Below are 17884 nucleotides of genomic sequence, written 5' to 3' on the forward strand. Positions count from 1 at the left end.
ATATATTCTTAGGTCCATTTATATCTGTATGTATGTGTATAATGATGTGTTCATGTACACGCATGTATAAGTGTATGAACATGTCTGTATATGCATGGGTATATACACAGATGTGTCTATATCAACCCCACTGCTTGGTGTCCTTAATATTAAAATACCTTGTTTCAAATGAATCCTACAAATATATATCTCAAATATATTTCAAACAATTACAAAGAATATGGAGACTGATACAACAGCAAATTTTTCTTTTAATTTTACTGTTCGTCTTACAGTATAATTGGATGGTTAGAGTCTGATGATGTAGCCATCTCTGTATTCTTTGTAATTGTTTGAATTTACACTCCTGAAAATATTCGTAACCCAGAGAAGCGACCTTGGAGTTACGCATCAAAAGATTTACAGGGCAATTCCTAATACTAAGCAATTATTGAGGTTTATTACTACTCAATGTGGTTAGCTGTAACCTAGAATATACCTGACAGTTATCACAGTAGCTGCCTGGATAATCTATCCCCTACATATATATATATATATATATATATATGTATCTAATGTAGGATAAAATTTTTTTCTAAAAAAATTTTATCAATGGCCAGCATATTAAAAAAATACCTTTAAAGGTTAAATTTATAAACAAGGGCAAAAGAAAAATTTTCTAATGCCAAATATGCCGAAATAGACTTAATTGTCAATAACGATATAATTTATCACTATAAGCACGTATTTTGAAGAAAACCGACAGAAATTTCTAAAAAATTCCATTATTACCATGTCGGACCCGATTTAATTGTGCTCATGGTTTAGTATTTGCTTCTTCTATGGGTATGAGTAAGTATTTCATTTATTCCTTTGCCGCACTGACAAAGGGAAGGTTCTTACGAACTAAATCTGAAATCGGGTCCGATATGGTAATAACGGAATTTTTTAGAAATTTGTTGGTTTTCTTCAAAATACGTGCTTATAGTGATAAATTATATGGTTATTGACGATTAAGTCTATTTCGGCATAATTGGCATTAGAAAATTTTTCTTTTGTCCTTGTTTATAAGTTGTATATATGTGTATATATATATATATATATATATATATATATATATATATATATATATATATATATATATATATATATATATATGGCTGTGTGGTAAGTAGCTTGCTAATCAACCACATGGTTCCGGGTTCAGTCCCACTGCGTGGCACCTTGGGCAAGTGTCTTCTGCTATAGCCCCGGGCCGACCAATGCTTCGTGAGTGGATTTGGTAGACGGAAACTGAAAGAAGCCTGTCGTATATATATATATATATGTGTGTGTGTTTGTCCCCCTAGCATTGCTTGACAACTGATGCTGGTGTGTTTATGTCCCCGTTACTTAGCGGTTCGGCAAAAGAGACCTATAGAATAAGTACTGGGCTTACAAAGAATAAGTCCCGGGGTCGATTTGCTCGACTAAAGGCGGTGCTCTAGCATGGCCGCAGTCTAATGACTGAAACAAGTAAAAGAAATAAAATAAATATATATACACACACACACACACATATACTCGCACATGATGTTGAGTAGTATACTCTTGGTTATGGCAGATAGCTGGCCAAACTGTTGCCACTGGCTTCGTGCCTATTGTTGCATTTGGCAATAATGATAATTCTTCAGATATGATGACCGGAAGCCCATGGCCCCTTTTTTTCGTTAGAGGTGAATATAAAATCTTGGTTTATTTGGTGCTGCTGAAAAAGGAGAAAAATATTTTCGGGACGGGTAAATAAGAGTTACCTCCCATGGTACGATTTCAGCTGTGACCAGAAAGCATTTTTTAAAAAATAAGTTTTTCGGTTTTTTACGTTTTAGATGTCGGAGATTACAAATATAGAAAAAAAAAACCCCAAAACACCTTTACAAATTTCAGCTCCACTCTTCCCCCGCCCCCGATTAAAAATTTTGAACTTGTTTCGAAATTTTTTTAAAAAGCACCTTTTGCAAATTTAAAATGTTCACCTTCCCTTGCCACAAATTTTAAACTTTTCAAATTCCACCCCCGCCTCTCCGGCGGACATGACGCACAGTTACCCCCCCCCCAACACACACAACAGAAATTTTTTTTTTCCAGCTGAAATTTGAAAAGATGTTTTTTTTTTTTTTTTTTGCTTGGACTTGTGCCTGGGAGGGTAACTTTCTAGGTGCAATCCCATGCTCATTCATGTCTGAAGAGGGTCCATCTATTCTCTTGTCTGAACTCAAAAAAGCAGAATGATAGAAAATTCGTTTTGACATTGTTGTCTTTCCGTTTTCCAAAAGACAGAACAGAGCCCAGAATATACACATCATTATACACATACATACAGATATACATGGACCTAAGAATATATATCCATGCACCCTGGGATGCAGTCTCAGATCCAGCATAGAGAAAGTTTCGGGTATGGTGTTTACATAAAGAAAGACTGTGATCTTTTTGAGGGGCCACTGAAAAGTTCCTGGCTTTGAGAATAAGAAAATACAGGGGAGGGGGGGTCAATTAACTATGTTTTCATGCAACATATTCCCCTCTCAGCCTCACACACTTATTGCAGTGGTCCATCAGTTTTTCTAAGCCCTATAAAAGAACTCAGGAACTTGGGCTTACAGCCATGGTACGATTTCAGCTGTGACCAGGAAGCATTTAAAAAAAAAAAGTTTATCGGATTCCTACGTTAAAACGCTTCGGTCACAAATGAAATGCTGTCATGGGAAGTAACTCTGCTTTACATCTCGGAAAATATTTTAAAATTTCATCACCTTTTTCATTTCGTTCAACCTTTTATCGAAACGAAGCGAACCACAACTGTATATTCACTTCCAAGGTAAAAGAAAGGTGATTGGGAGAAGAAGCAAAAATCCTACACACAGCCAACTCCAGCATGCCTGAAAAGTCCTTACTGCCAAGTGTGGTAGCAGACGCAAAACCCTATAACTTTTTGACCAGCTAGATTCCATAACCAGATGTATACTACTCAACAATCTAAAAGAATAATTGCTCAGTTTCTCTTTTAATTTGTGTTTTTTTCTTCTAACTTATGGATAACTATCTGATATGTACCTGATATATATATATATATATAGATATATATATATATATATATATATATATATATAAACAATTGCAGCGTGGAAGGTGGAATGCTAGGGGGACAAACACGTACACATACACACATACATATATATACATATATACGACAGGCTTCTTTCAGTTTCCATCTACCAAATCCACTCACAAGGCATTGGTCGGCCCGGGGCTATAGCAGAAGACACTTGCCCAAGATGCCACGCAGTGGGACTGAACCCGGAACCATGTGGTTGGTTAGCAACCTACTTACCACACAGCCACTCCTGCGCCTGGATGTTCGATTCACTTCATCATTTAAGTTTAATTTGTTAAAATATTTTCGTCGCTTTAAGATCGCGACCTGTTCACACGGATTTTTGTCAGTGAACAGGTTGCGGTCTTAAAGCGACGAAAATATTTTGACAAATGAAACTTAAATGTTGAAGTGATTCGAACGGCTTTTGTGTGTTTCTTAAATGGCTTACAAACACCTTCCACACTGCAATTGTTTTCGTTTCAGCTCACGATCTCAGATCAAATCTCTTGCTATGCGAGTACATCTCCTATATATATATATATATATATATATATATCTGTAAAATGATATGTGACAATTATTCGGTAGCCAAGATAAAACTCTTGAGTTTCGCATGCCGAGGTTGTGGATTTCCACCTCGGCATCCGAAACTCAGAGTTTTATCTTGACTACCGAATAATTGTCACATATTATTTTACAGATAAATTCCTCTATTTACATAATATTGAAGTCTCTTTCATTCTTTTGTTGTTTTACCGTTTTTACCAATATGTATATATATATATATATAATCAATGATAACAAAGGGTAAAATTAATTAATTAACTAGTAATCAATAATTTCATCAAGTAGAATTCGGCATGAAAAGGGACTGTATCTCGGTAAATTTAAGTAATATTTTATAATAGGGCTCAGCAAAGATTTGTTTTACCACATACTGGAGTTTAGAAATAGCAGCCAGAGAACCTTAGGGATTCCTGGACAAAAACAAGGTACTCGAAAACAATCCATGCAGGCAGAGATGAAGAATAACAAAAATCAATCAATATTTGATTACCTATGTACGCGTTTCAGAATTAGTTCGGTATAAATAATATAGATTTTACTTTACCCAAACATTTTCCTCGTCAGCATAGGACTTCACAATATAATATATTAAATCCGGAGGCACTGGAAGAATCGAATGTAGCTTTCCTGCCAACAGAATTAGACAGACTACCTTCAACATCCAGTACCGCCGAATTCAAAAATATACGAATGAGGTTCATCATCTTCCCCTGCCAATCCACATGTGCCATCAAGTAAAAATCTACAGAAAAAACTGTGAATTTATATAAATAAGGATAAGATCGTTAATTTAGAATAAAATAAGATTTTATTAAGTGGTCAGCATGGAAAAAATAACCTTCAAAGATAATAATTATTAAAATGATAAATTAGGGTATCTACAAGATACCACCATGCTGAAAATAGCAGCCATGATCTGACTCTAAAAACTACCTTAATTGTCTTTTTTGACACTATTTTATTGCCATAATTTACAACTGTTTTCAATTCATAGCTCACCGAATAAAGTATAACAGTACACCATTGACCTTTTAAAAATTGTATTAACCAAAACACACACACACACACAAAATCAAATTAGTTGTAAAGCAGAGATGGGTGCACTGCATTAAAAACACTCTGTGGCTCTGTGGTAAGAAGCTTGCTTCCCAACCACATGGTTCTGGTTCGATTTCACTGCATGGCAGCTTGGGCTAATGTCTGCTATTATAGTCTTGAGCCAACCAAAGCCTTGTCAGTAGATCTGGTAGACAGAAACTGAAAGAAGCCTCCTGTATACATATATATATATTATATATATATATATATATATCTGTAAATATAATATGTGACAATTATTTGGTAGCCATGATAAAACTCCGAGTATCGGATGTCGGGGTGGAAACCCACGTTGCCATCTCTTCAGTTATCCAGCCATCGAAAAATGCTATGATTTTTTCATAACATTTTTCATGGCTACCAAATAATTGTCGCATGTTATATTTACAAATAAATTCCTCAATTTACATAATATCAAGGTCTCTTTCATTCTTTGTTGTCTTACCATTTCTATCAATATATATATATATATATATATATATACACACACACACACTAGTAATGCATCCCGGTGTTGCCAGGGTGTTATGACCTCCAGCCACATTGTATTATTTGCTCCTTTCTTATGGGCAGAACTGGCACAGCTGATATATAGTTAATGGCACAATGGAAGTTATTATTTGTTTAATACTGAAAAAGGGATGGTACAATTTGCATGGGTTTGCATAGAAGTACTTTCTGTTCTTAAGAAGGATCACAAATTATGTATTGTTTCATTGTATAAAAGGGGGTTGATATGATTTTGTTTAGAAATTACATTTTCAAAATTTTAATTTCTCCCCATCCCCTACCACAATTTCTTGATTTGTAAATTTTTCAATTTTTTTTTTTCATCTATGTAAAGAAAAATACAGAGATTATGAATCTGGGAAATATATATATATCTTTTTATAGTTAAATTTTTCTTAAAGAAACAGTCACTCTCCCTTTCCCAACCTCACCCACCCATCACCTACCTGCTAAAATTTCCCAATCTTTCACTTTTGTTTAATGTTTCCTGCATGCATAGAATTCTACTGAAGTAGCAGATGTAAAAAAATACAGACCACCACCAGAAAACCTGACATGCTAGAAACAACAGGTAAATGACATTATTTCTGAAGAAACTTCCTTGCTTTCCAAAAAGCTAAAAGTGAAACATTGGGAGCGTGTAACTTTTTGTAAGTGGTTAAGTGACGGGTAAAATTCTTAAAGGTTTACACTCTCTGATTTTTCTCCATGAATTACTCTTTTACTCTTTTACTTGTTTCAGTCATTTGACTGCGGCCATGCTGGAGCACCGCCTTTAGTCGAGCAACTCGACCCCAGGACTTATTCTTTGTAAGCCCAGTACTTATTCTATCAGTCTCTTTTGCCAAACCGCTAAGTGACGGGGACGTAAACACACCAGCATCGGTTATCAAGCAATGCTAGGAGGACAGACACACAAACACACACACACATATATATATATATACATATATACAACAAGCTTCTTTCAGTTTCCGTCTACCAAATCCACTCACAAGGCACTGGTTGGCCCGGGGCTATAGCAGAAGACACTTGCCCAAGATGCCACGCAGTGGGACTGAACCCGGAACCATGTGGTTGGTTAGCAAGCTACTTACCACACAGCCACTCCTGCACTTATCGAAAAAAATTTGAAAAAAATAAAAAATGAATTTGGTGTGGAGAGGGAAAAAATTAAAATATTGAAGAAGTGTTTTGTGGGTGAATTCCTAATTTCCTGTATTGCAAACATGGGAACCAGAAGGAGAAGCAGGAGATGCTAGAAAGAAGAAGTAAAGGACAGAATTTCTGGTAAAACCTCCTTTTAAGCTTATATCAAAGATCAGGTTTTTAAATATGCTCATCATAAACACAAATTACACAATAGAAAATTGGATTTGAGCTGTAAATTTGCGTGTGTACACTGCAAGAAATAACATAATCACTGGAGAAGGACATCATGCTCGGAATGGTCAGTGGCAAGAGAGGAAGAGGCCGACCAAGAACCTGCTGGCTTGACACCATCAAGAGTGATACCGGAATGGACATAGCCAATCTGAAAGAAGCGGCCCAGGATAGAACTGACTGAAGGACACTGATCCAACGAGTGACCGAGAGTCGACTTCGACTGAGCGGACAGATAGATAGTGTGTATGTATGTGTGTGAGAAAGGCAAGGGGAGGAGAGTTGAGCCCATGTGGTGCAAAGGAGCGAATATATATACTCTCTTACCAAATTGACTCAACCATACAAACAAGCACACTAGTTTCTGCACTCATGCACACACACTGACACACACACACACTAGAAAGTACACTTGCAGGCACACACACACACACACACATACATGCATGTACATGTGTATGTGCAACACCCTGTCCCCTCCCCCGTCCTCCACTCCTCTCCTTACCTCTTCACATAATGAACTACACCCATAAATCTTTACAAGATAACAAGCAAACAGCGGATCTGTTGGCCGTGATCGTCTATTGGTTAGGAGCCCAGGCTGTGGCCGTGATAACCCAAGTTCGAATCCTGGTTATGGCAGCTCAGCTTTTAAATGGCGGTGCCCCAGCATGGCCACAGCTCGTGAGCTGAAACTAGAAAAAATAAAAATAAAAAATAAAATAAATAAACCCCAGTGGGTCTGAGACTGAACTGATCTTGAATAAAGAGGCCAAACCCTTAAAGATGTTACAGATGGCCAAGGCACACACACACACACACACACACTCACAAACACACAAACACATACAAGCAGGCTCGTGAGTGTACATACATAACCACATGCACACACATATACACAGACATACTTTTCATTTACTCTCACCCTCCCCTTCTCTTGTAAACAACCCCACATCTACATACACACAGGCATAAGACCAATTCTCAAGACAGACTCAAGATAGACCCACCCCGAAGAGAGAGGGCAGGTCCTCGATGATGAGGTCATGAACAGCAACGAAAGGACTTTGACAAACAAACAACTGATTGATTGTTTAACCAACACATTAAACAAATGATCAATTAGTTAATTGGTTAGATATTTAACCAATTCGCTAACAATAAAGAAGTGATACTGAATCAGTGTGTGTGTTTATTATAATTGGCACAATGACCCTCTCAAGATACACGATATTGTGTTTTCTTTTGCCATGATGAATTTTAGTCAAATGAATCAATACCAGTTCTTACTTCTTTTTTTTTTTTAATCTGGTTCTTTTCTAAGAGTCTCTTTTGCCTGGTACAAGTGTGGCTGTGTGGGAAAAAACTTGCTTCTCAATCACAAGGTTTCTGGTTCAGTCTCACTGCATGGTACTTTAGGCAAGTGTCCTCTGCTATAGCTTCAGGCCAAACAAAGCCTTGTGAGTAAATTTGCTGGACAGAAACTGAAAGAAGCCTGTCATATATCTGTGTCTGTGTGTGTGTGTGTGCATGTGTGTGTGTTTTTGTCCCCATCATTGCTTGACAACTTGTGTTGATGTGTTTACGTTCTTGTAACTTAGCAGTTTGGCAAAAGTAACCAATAGAATAAATACCAGGCTTTAAAATAAAAGTAGTGTGGTTTATTCATTCAGCTAAAAAAACTTTTAAGGCAGTGCCCCAGCATGGCCACAGTCTAATGAATGAAACAAGTAAAAGACAAAATACACACACACACACAAACACACACACACATGCAAAAATGTTTATTAATTAGCTTCTTCAAACAGATAAGGGGAATATGACTGAGCATTTTTGTAGGGAACAGAGCTAACAGGATTGTTCTGTGCCAGATGGGATGACTGACTGGTGTTGAAGCAGATCTTTAAAACCTGATAGAGGACTGGAGACAGGGACCTTGCAGAGAGAAGGTTTACGACAGCACTTAGATATAGACAAGGTGGGACACGAGGAAGCAACGCAAATACTAAGAATATGCATGTAGAGATGTATTAGAACATCTACATGTATCTGAGGATATGAATATAGATGTAGGTGATCTCCTGATAACTGGACTGTTGAAAGAAATTACAATTCCAATAATTGTACATGTGTGAGTGCATCACCCTGTCCCCTCCCCCGACCATCTGATCATGGCCGTTGCCAGCCTCGCCTGGTCCCCGTGCCGGTGGCACGTAAAAAACACCAACCAATCGTGGCCGCTGCCAGCCTCCCCTGGCACCTGTGCCAGTGGCACGTAAAAAGTACCCACTACACTCACGGAGTGGTTGGCGTTAGGAAGGGCATCCAGCCGTAGAAACACTGCCAGATCAGACTGGGCCTAATGCAGCCTTCTGGCTTCCCAGACCCCAGTTGAACCGTCCAACCCATGCTAGTATGGAAAGCGGACGCTAAACGATGATGATGATGATGATGAATAAACCATCACTGATGCAATGCAACATTATCCAATGTCTTTCAGTTTTTAAAGGGTATGGTTTGGTTTGAAGGAGATTTTGGCTGCCTGTCTAATTCATTGGTTTCAAATTTTGGCACAAAGCCAGCAGTTTTGGGGAAGGGTTAAGTTGATCACACTGACCCCCATTGTTCATCTGGTACTTATTTTATCAACTCTGAAAAGATAAGCGACACAGTTGACCTTGGTGTAGTTTGAACTCAGAACTTAAAGACGAATGAATTGATGCTAAGCATTTTGCCCGGCATGCTAATGATTCTGCCAGCTTGCTGCCTTAGCCTGTCCTAATTAAATGATTTCAAATTTTGGCACAAGGCCGGCAGTTTTGGGAGAGGGGGCAAGTTGATTACATCGAACCCATTGTTCAACTGGTACTTATGTTATTGATCGTGAAAGGATGGAAGGTAAAGTTGACCTTGGAAGAATTTGAACTCAGAACATGAAGACAGATGAAATGCCACTGAGCACTTTGCCCAGCATGCTCACAGCTCTGCTCATTCACTGCTTTAGCCTGTCTAATTAATTAATTAACAACTGCTTCACAAATGAGCTCCAGTCTAGGGTATGAATCTGTTGTTGCTGTATGTGTGTTGAGCGTAGTGGTCTTTGTCACAGAGTGGGAGAAGTCCAAAACGTGGTCCTTTACTATTCGTAAGACCCACAGAAGAGAAAGCAGGTCAACCCCCAACACCGAGAGCATCGACGGATGGATGAATGCGCATCCAGGCTCAGCGGTTGCGTAGGAAGTCGGGGATAAGAAACAGGAAGAAAGAGTGAGAGAAAGTTGGAGCGAAAGAGTACAACAGGGGTCACCACCATCCCCTGCTGGAGCCTCGTGGAGCTTTAGGTGTTTTCGCTCAATAAACACACACAACGCCCGGTCTGGGAATCGAAAACATGATCCTCCGACCACAAGTCAGCTGCCCTAACCATTGGGCCATTGCGCCTCCACTTGTTGCTGTCGTCGTCTTCTTCTTCTTCTTCTTCTTCCAATCAGGACTCATGCCATTTGTCACAAAGAATAATCTCTAATTCGAGCCTACTCTTAGCTACTAAGAGTGCATGTGGCAACTTAAAAATCCACCCACCACACGCAGTAGACTAGCAGTTGCATGGGTGCGAAAGATACATTGTTATCCTCATTCCATAAACGGTGGCTTTTAACGGGTGGAGAGCCGAACCATCCTGGGGTACAGAGGATTCGCAATCTAGACTAGGGTCTGGAAGTTTACCACACCATAGTGGGTTACACCATGGTTCCTCTGCTTTGTGGCAGAAGTAGGAAGAAAGAATGAAAGAAATTTGTGGTGAAAGAGTATAGCAGGGTTCACCATCTCCCCCCCCTCCGCCGGAGCCTCGTGGAGCTTTAGATGTTTTTGCTCAATAAACACTTACAATGACCGGTCTGGGAATTGAAACCGCGTTCTTACGACTGCCAGTCCGCTGTCCTAACCACTGGGCCATTGTGCTTCCACTTTTGTTGTTGTTGTTGCCAATGCAGCTGATAATGTAGGTGTGGTTGTTGCTATTGTTGTTGTTGTTGTTGTTGCTTTTTAGCCCCGAGTCAGTCCTGATCAAGCAGACCTGTGATGAAAGGTGTTTACATGTCCCAAATTAGCTTGGCTTCCAGTTGGACCTGAATCTTATGGTTTGTGCAGCTGTCCCCTTTTTAAAAGGAAGAAAGAAAGAAAAGAAGGAGGAGGGGATACCAGTTTAAACTGGGTATAAATTATTTGGTGTGAATCATTTACTTAAGATTTATGGATTATCACAGACCAACCTCAGATAAAGCAATCTCTCGCCGTGACTGTCCATTAATGAGGCTACAATATTTTGTGACGAAAGACTTCTTTGGAAAAGGTTCTTCACTAAAATGTCAGCCCTCCACCTTTCTCTCCTCATGGAACCATGAACTTGTTTTGTTTTAATGAATTTTTGTTATCAGTTTGGCTGTAATTAGTTTTATCAATGAAGCAGAACTAATGTGAGTCTCATAGTGTAAGTGTTGTTGTTGCAGTTGGTAGTGGTGATGGTGGTGGTGGTGGTGGTTGTGGTGGTGGTGGTGGTGGTTGTGGTGGTGGTAGTTGTAGTTGTGGTGGTGGTGGTTGTGGTGGTGGTAGTGGTGGTTGTGGTGGTGGTGGTGGTGTTGGTTGTGGTGGTGGTGGTGGTGGTTGTGGTGGTGGTAGTTGTGGTGGTGGTTGTGGTGATGGTGGTGGTAGTGGTGGTTGTGGTGGTGGTGGTGATGGTGGTAGTGGTGGTAGTTGTGGTGGTGGTGTTGGTGTTGGTTGTGGTGGTGGTGGTGTTGGTGTTGGTGGTGATGGAGGTGGTGATGTTTATCAGAAAAGGTGCAGTGTGTACTAAGAGACGACTTCTGCCATAGTATATCAAAATAAGCGGTAACAACTGCTAACATTTTTAGTTTGATTCGTCACGAAGAAGAGATCAACATCCTGTGAGAAGCAGCAACTCGGGCAGGGGCAGAGAGACATCATCGCTACTCATAAACATCCACACACACACACACACACACACAAATATAGCCAAAACAACTCATACACACATACACACTCTCAGCACACAAACACGCATAGAAACACCACTAAGAAATTCAGAAACATACACAGAGAGACACATAGACACATAGACACAAAGAACACACAAAAGCTCAAAGAGACACAACACATACGCATATGCACCCACATACGCACACACACACACACACACAACTAAGTTTTGATAATTAACAAAGAAGACTCTTCACCATTAATATCAGAACCTTCCAAAGAATCAGTTGAAATATTTCCACCTTGAACCCAATGCAACACTCTGCCGCCTTACATTAATATCAATGATGCTGATGGTGATGATGAGGGGGATGATCATTAAGAAAACAATAATGATGATGATGATGAAGTATTGGGTTTAACGCAACGTGCATTGGCGACTGAACAGTTCAGCTGAGAGACACTGAGGGACACTCCCAAGAACACAACACACCAGACAGAATTGCAGGCAGTGAAGGAATTACTGTTATACATTCAAGGTAGGCCTTATATATAAGTGTTAGTTTATTCTCTCTCTCTCTCTCTCCCTCTCTCTCTCTCTACTTCTCTCCCTATATATAAATTCTTCTTTTGTGCAGTCCATCATTTACAATGATGAGGGTCCCAGTTGTTTCAATCAATGGAACGGCTGGCTCATGAAATTAACATACAATTAGCTGAGCACTCCAAATACACATGTACCCCTAAATGTACCCCTAACCTAGTTCTTAGCAGATTCTTACACATATACCCCTAAATGTATTCTAACCAGTTCTTAGGAGAGAAGGTGGAGTGCTGACATTTTAGTCAAGTACTGGATGTGACAAGGCTGGCCCTTTGAAATACAAGCACAACTCCCTTTTGCCAGCTGAGTGGACTGGAGCAACGGGAAACAAAGTGTCTTGATCAAAGACATGATGTGCAGCCAGGAATCGAACCTACAATCTTATGATCATGAGCCAAATATCCTAACCATACACACACACACACACACACACATGTTTATATATATAAATGTGACCTTGTGTGTACCGTTGGTGATTTTTTCCCCTCTGTCTTCCCTTCTCTGGATCTTTCCTTCTCCTATGTTTCCGACGAAGAGCTCCGCTCGAAACGTTAAACCCTCCTTCTTTCCTTCTATCCTGAGCGTCCAATAATACTATATTTGTTCCACGTCCTCGCGTTGTTGTGTTTTTTTTTTGTGCTTTCATGTTTGGATTAACTATATATATACATATATATATATATATATACAGGGAGTGATGGGTAAATTGTCGCTATTTTATATTTTTAATTTTGTGCATGTGCCTCGTTTATTTTTGATTTTGTCAACTACACAGTATAGTAGGGTCAGTTGGACACTGTCTGTGATGAGGGGGATGGTCATTAAGAAAACAATAATGATGAAGTATTGGGTTTAATGCAATCTGCATTGGCATCTGAACAGCTCAGCAGAGATACTGAGGGGCACTTCCAAGAACACACCACACCAGGCATAATTGCAGGCAGTAAAGGAATTAGTTTATTTCTGTGCCCTTTTCAAGCCTAGCCAGGCTCATGGGCCCGGTTTCCCGGTTTCTGTGTACCCCACAGCTGGATGGGACGCCAGTCCATCGCATCGTTACTCAAGAAACAGGAAAAGAGAGTGAGAGAAAAGTTGGAGTGAAAGAGTGCAACAGGGGTCACCACCACCCCCTGCCGGAGCCTCGTGGAGCTTTAGGTGTTTTCGCTCAATAAACACACACAACGTCTGGTCTGGGAATTGAAACCGCGATCCTCTGACCGCAAGTCTGCTGCCCTAACTACTGGGCCATTGCGCCTCCACACAGTAAAGGAATTACTGCAATACTATAAAGGTAGGCATTATATATAATCGTTAATTTACTCTCTCTCTCTCTTTTGCTCTCCCTCCCTCTCTCCATTTATATAGATTCTTTTTTTATGCAGTCCATCATTTATGGTGAACATTTTACAAATATTCACTGCCTAACAAAAGATATATTACAGGAGCAAATGACCTTCTCTAGAAGCATTAAAAATACTAAAATATATACAAAACACTATTTCAGGAAAATTTTCTCTTCTCTATGGGCAAATGAAAGACAAATTTAGTTGGGGCAAAATGGGTAAGATAAAATAAGGTAGAGTTGCTACTTCAATTCTCCTGAACTACATTTGAGAAAAGACTCATCAATATCTATCCTTAGACATCAGAAAGATAAGAAATACGACAAAAATTTAAAATATAGGCGTAGGAGTGGCTGTGTAGTAAGTTAGCTTGCTTACGTACCACATGGTTCCGGGTTCAGCACCACTGCGTGGCACCTTGGGCAAGTGTTTTCTACTATAGCCTTAGGCCGACCAAAGCCTTGTGAGTGGATTTGATAGACGGAAACTGAAAGAAGCCCATAGCGTTTTTCAGATGGCCAGATAACCGAAGAGATGATGTTGTGGATTTCCACTTCGGCATCCGAAACTCAGAGTTTTATCTTGGCCATTGAATAATGGGAACATGTTAATTTACAGATATATATATATATCATCATCATCATCGTTTAGTGTCCGCTTTCCATACTGGCATGGGTTGGACAGTTCAACTGGGGTCTGGGAAGCCAGAAGGCTGCACCAGGCCCAGTCTGATCTGGCAATGTTTCTACGGCTGGATGCCCTTCATAATGACAACCACTCCATGAGTGTAGTGGGTGCTTTTTACGTGCCAGACGAGGCTGGCAAATAGCCACGGTCGGATGGTGCTTTTTAAGTGCCACCAGCATGGATATATATATATGTATGTGTGTGTGTGTGTGTGTATACATATATATATATGTGTGTGTGTGTGTGTGTGTGTGTGTATGTTTGTGTGTCTGTTTGTCCCTCCAACATCGCTTGACAACCGATGCTGGTGTGTTTATGTCCCTGTAACTTAACGGTTCAGCAAAAGAGACCGATAGAATAAGTACTAGGCATCCAAAAATCCCGGGGTCGATTTGCTCGACTAAAGGCGGTGCTCCAGCACGGCCACAGTCAAATGACTGAAACAAGTAAAAGAGTACCTAGGGCAAAGGAGAGAGAATTATGGAAAAGTGGTATGAGGTATGAAGTTAACAAAACACAAATCTAAAGTCAGCATAAAATATTCTTTATAGCTTTTTCACAATCTGCTGGAGTGGCTCTGATATATCTCGGCACCATGCTGTTAAAGAGAAGAAATTATTGAAATTAATTAGCCATTACTCATTTTGCGCCAGTTTAGACGTCATTTGTTGAAAATTGAAATTGATCAAATTAGTTATTAATGTGGATCAAAAAATTGACTTGAGATTCGACAGAGAAAAGAATTTTTATTGCTAAACACCAAACATTTTCCAGATATTTTATTAGCAACCTCAAATACAATCAGGTCAAATTTGAGGATAAATTTCTTTAAAAAAAATGTACTTGTCACCTGACTATGTTTCCAATTCTCTCAATTACAATCAGCAACAACATCCAGCAAAAGGACAGTTTGATGACTACCTGGATGCATCTGCAGTCCAAATATTGGCACCTCATAGATTACCAACAGGTGTGTAAGGAAAACCAAAATGACATTCGTCAAACTAGAGTGATGCCTTGTGCAGGATGCTACTCAGATCATTATCTCGCCCACTGTAAACTCAGCCTCCACTTCAAGCTCAAGGCCAAAAGAGGTGCTCAAAGGAGGGGGCTCCAGGTGAGCATCCTGCAGTCAGCTGAACTGAAAGTTAATTCCAGGTGGATTTCTAATAAAAAACTTGAAGATAGGCGCAGGAGTGGCTGTGTGGTAAGTAGCTTGCTTACCAACCACATGGTTCAGCGTTCAGTCCCACTGCGTGGTACCTTGGGCAAGTGTCTTCTACTATAACCTCAGGCTGACCAATGCCTTGTGAGTGGATTTGGTAAATGGAAACTGAAAGAAACCCGTTGTATATATGTATATATATATATATATGCGTGTGTGTGTGTGTGTGTGTGTGTGTGTGTGTGTGTATGTGTGTGTATATGTTTGTGTGTCCCCCCAACATCGCTTGACAACCGATGCTGGTGTGTTTACGTCCCTGTAACTTAGCGGTTCGGCAAAAGAGACCGACAGAATAAGTACTGGGCTTACAAAGAATAAGTCTTGGGGTCAATTTGCTCAACTAAAGGTGGTGCTCCAGCATGGCCGCAGTCAAATGACTGAAACAAGGAAAAGAGAGTAAGAGTATCCTGCTTGACTTTCAGATCCCTCCCTTGAAGTGATTTGGGAACTCCTGAAAACAGCCATTTTGCAAACCTCTGAAGGAGTATTGAGCTTCTCTACAAAAAAAAGAAGGACTGGTTTGATGAAAATAACCAAGAAATCCAAAAACTACTAGCATAGAAGAGATCTCTGCCCCACCAGGATTACCTTGGTAACTGATATCGCTTTGTGAAGAAAGCAGCCTCCCATGTAAAATTTAAGAGATCAAAAATGAGTAGTGGATAAACTTGACCAAAAGAATTCAGCTTAGCATAGACCTACCAACTATAAGGGCTTCTACAAATCCCTAAAAGCTGTGTATGATCCATTGCATCAGCTCCAGTGTCTATTGAACAGTACAAACAAAAAGACAAGGCCTCCACCTTGAACTGGTGGTCAGAGCATTTTTAAACTCTTCAGTGCCAACCACTCAGTTCAAGATTCAGCAGTACTTTGCATCCCACAGTAGCCTTTCAAGTCTGGACTTGGTAAAATTTCCTCCCTCGCAGATACAACTAAACCCATAGAGCAGTGCTTTTCAAACTTTTTGCTGGAGCGGAACCCCAAGGAAACATTCCACTGGCTCGAGGAACCCCTGTGCAATAATTTAATAGTCTTATGCACACATATCTGTACAGGAGAATTAAAAATTACTGCCAATTTTAGCAGTTTTGTAACTTCTTGCGGAACCCCTGGACTGTACTGGCGGAACCCTAAGAAAAACTGATAAGTGGAAAGGCAGCAGGAGTGAATAGAAGCCCAAAGGAGCCAAGCTTCCATAAGGGAACTTCGAAACTCGAAGTAGCATGGAACCAAATCAAACTGTTTTAAATAATAACACACACACACACACACACACACACAAAGACAATAAGTGAGAGCTGGATATGCTCAATATTGAAAACACAGCTGTGCTCAGAAAGATTTAAACTTAAACCCCAAATTCATTGTTTCGGGCAAAGCGAATGCCATCAAGAATGGTCATAAGAGAAATTCAAATTGAGCTGATACGGAGGTAGAAAGGGAGATAAACACAGTTAGGATCAATACATGTATATTTGCATGCAGCACAAAAAAAAACACTGAATAAAAGTAAAGAATAGGATAAGAAAATATGTAATTTTATTCGAACTTGTCAGCTGTTTCAAGAAGTCTGGAGTTACATAATAATCACAATACTAATAAATTGCAAATGAAATGTGCAAAGAATCATGAATATGTAACAAGTAACCCGTCACGTGAAGATACAGTTAGTCCAGCTGCCCTCATCAAGAGAAGATTGGCTAATGTGGTTCATACAGTAGAGCAAGCAGAAATAAACAGTTAAAGGAAGAGGAAGAGGAAGTAGAAAGAGATCAGGGCTGAGGGAAAGAGTAAAAAGGACAACTTCAAGATCATATGAAGAAAGGGAGAAGGGTAGAAGAGAAGAAACAGAAGGTAGGAAAGAGAAGGGGGAGAAAATAAAGTTACACTCAGTCTAGCAAATGAAAACATCACGGTTGGTAAAGATGTTAAGCAGACCATGAATCAGTTAGGAATGTCAGCTGGCCAGATAGAGAAGCAGGAAGAGATAAGCCTTGAGGTAAAGAAGCTGAGGTGGTGTAGAAGAGGATGAAAGTATGTTGAGAGAAAGCGAATGGTACTTACGCACTTGGATAAAAAGTAAAGAAATTTGGTCACAATTAGGAGAAATTATAAAAACGTTACTTAATGAGAAAATATGGAATAAAACTTATGCTTACATCAAAAGATCATGTCAAAGAACCTATTATATATATATATAAGACTAGTCAGTCCACCTGTGCATACCTTCCTTCTTGTGACACTTGTGAAGATCGGTTGAGGCAAGTGAAAATCAAAATCAAATCAAATCAAAATAGACAAAATAGATGAACATCAATGGAATTGTATCTTGTGTACCAGTGCTGTGG

The 17884-nt window shown here is 39.6% G+C and overlaps 1 protein-coding gene across 1 annotated transcript in view; it reads left to right on the top strand.

Moving 5' to 3' along the window:
* Positions 1-6074: 6074 nt before the first annotated feature.
* The window catches only part of LOC115223480 (monocarboxylate transporter 1), a 102228-nt gene continuing 90418 nt past the window's right edge, over positions 6075-17884 (top strand). Inside the window, exon 1 of the mRNA XM_036512419.1 lies at positions 6075-6103. The gene's annotated coding sequence lies outside the window, so the exon portion shown is untranslated. The remainder of the gene's footprint in view (positions 6104-17884) is intronic.

Source organism: Octopus sinensis, linkage group LG23 (genome assembly GCF_006345805.1).
Source record: "Octopus sinensis linkage group LG23, ASM634580v1, whole genome shotgun sequence".
Lineage (NCBI taxonomy): Eukaryota > Metazoa > Mollusca > Cephalopoda > Octopoda > Octopodidae > Octopus > Octopus sinensis.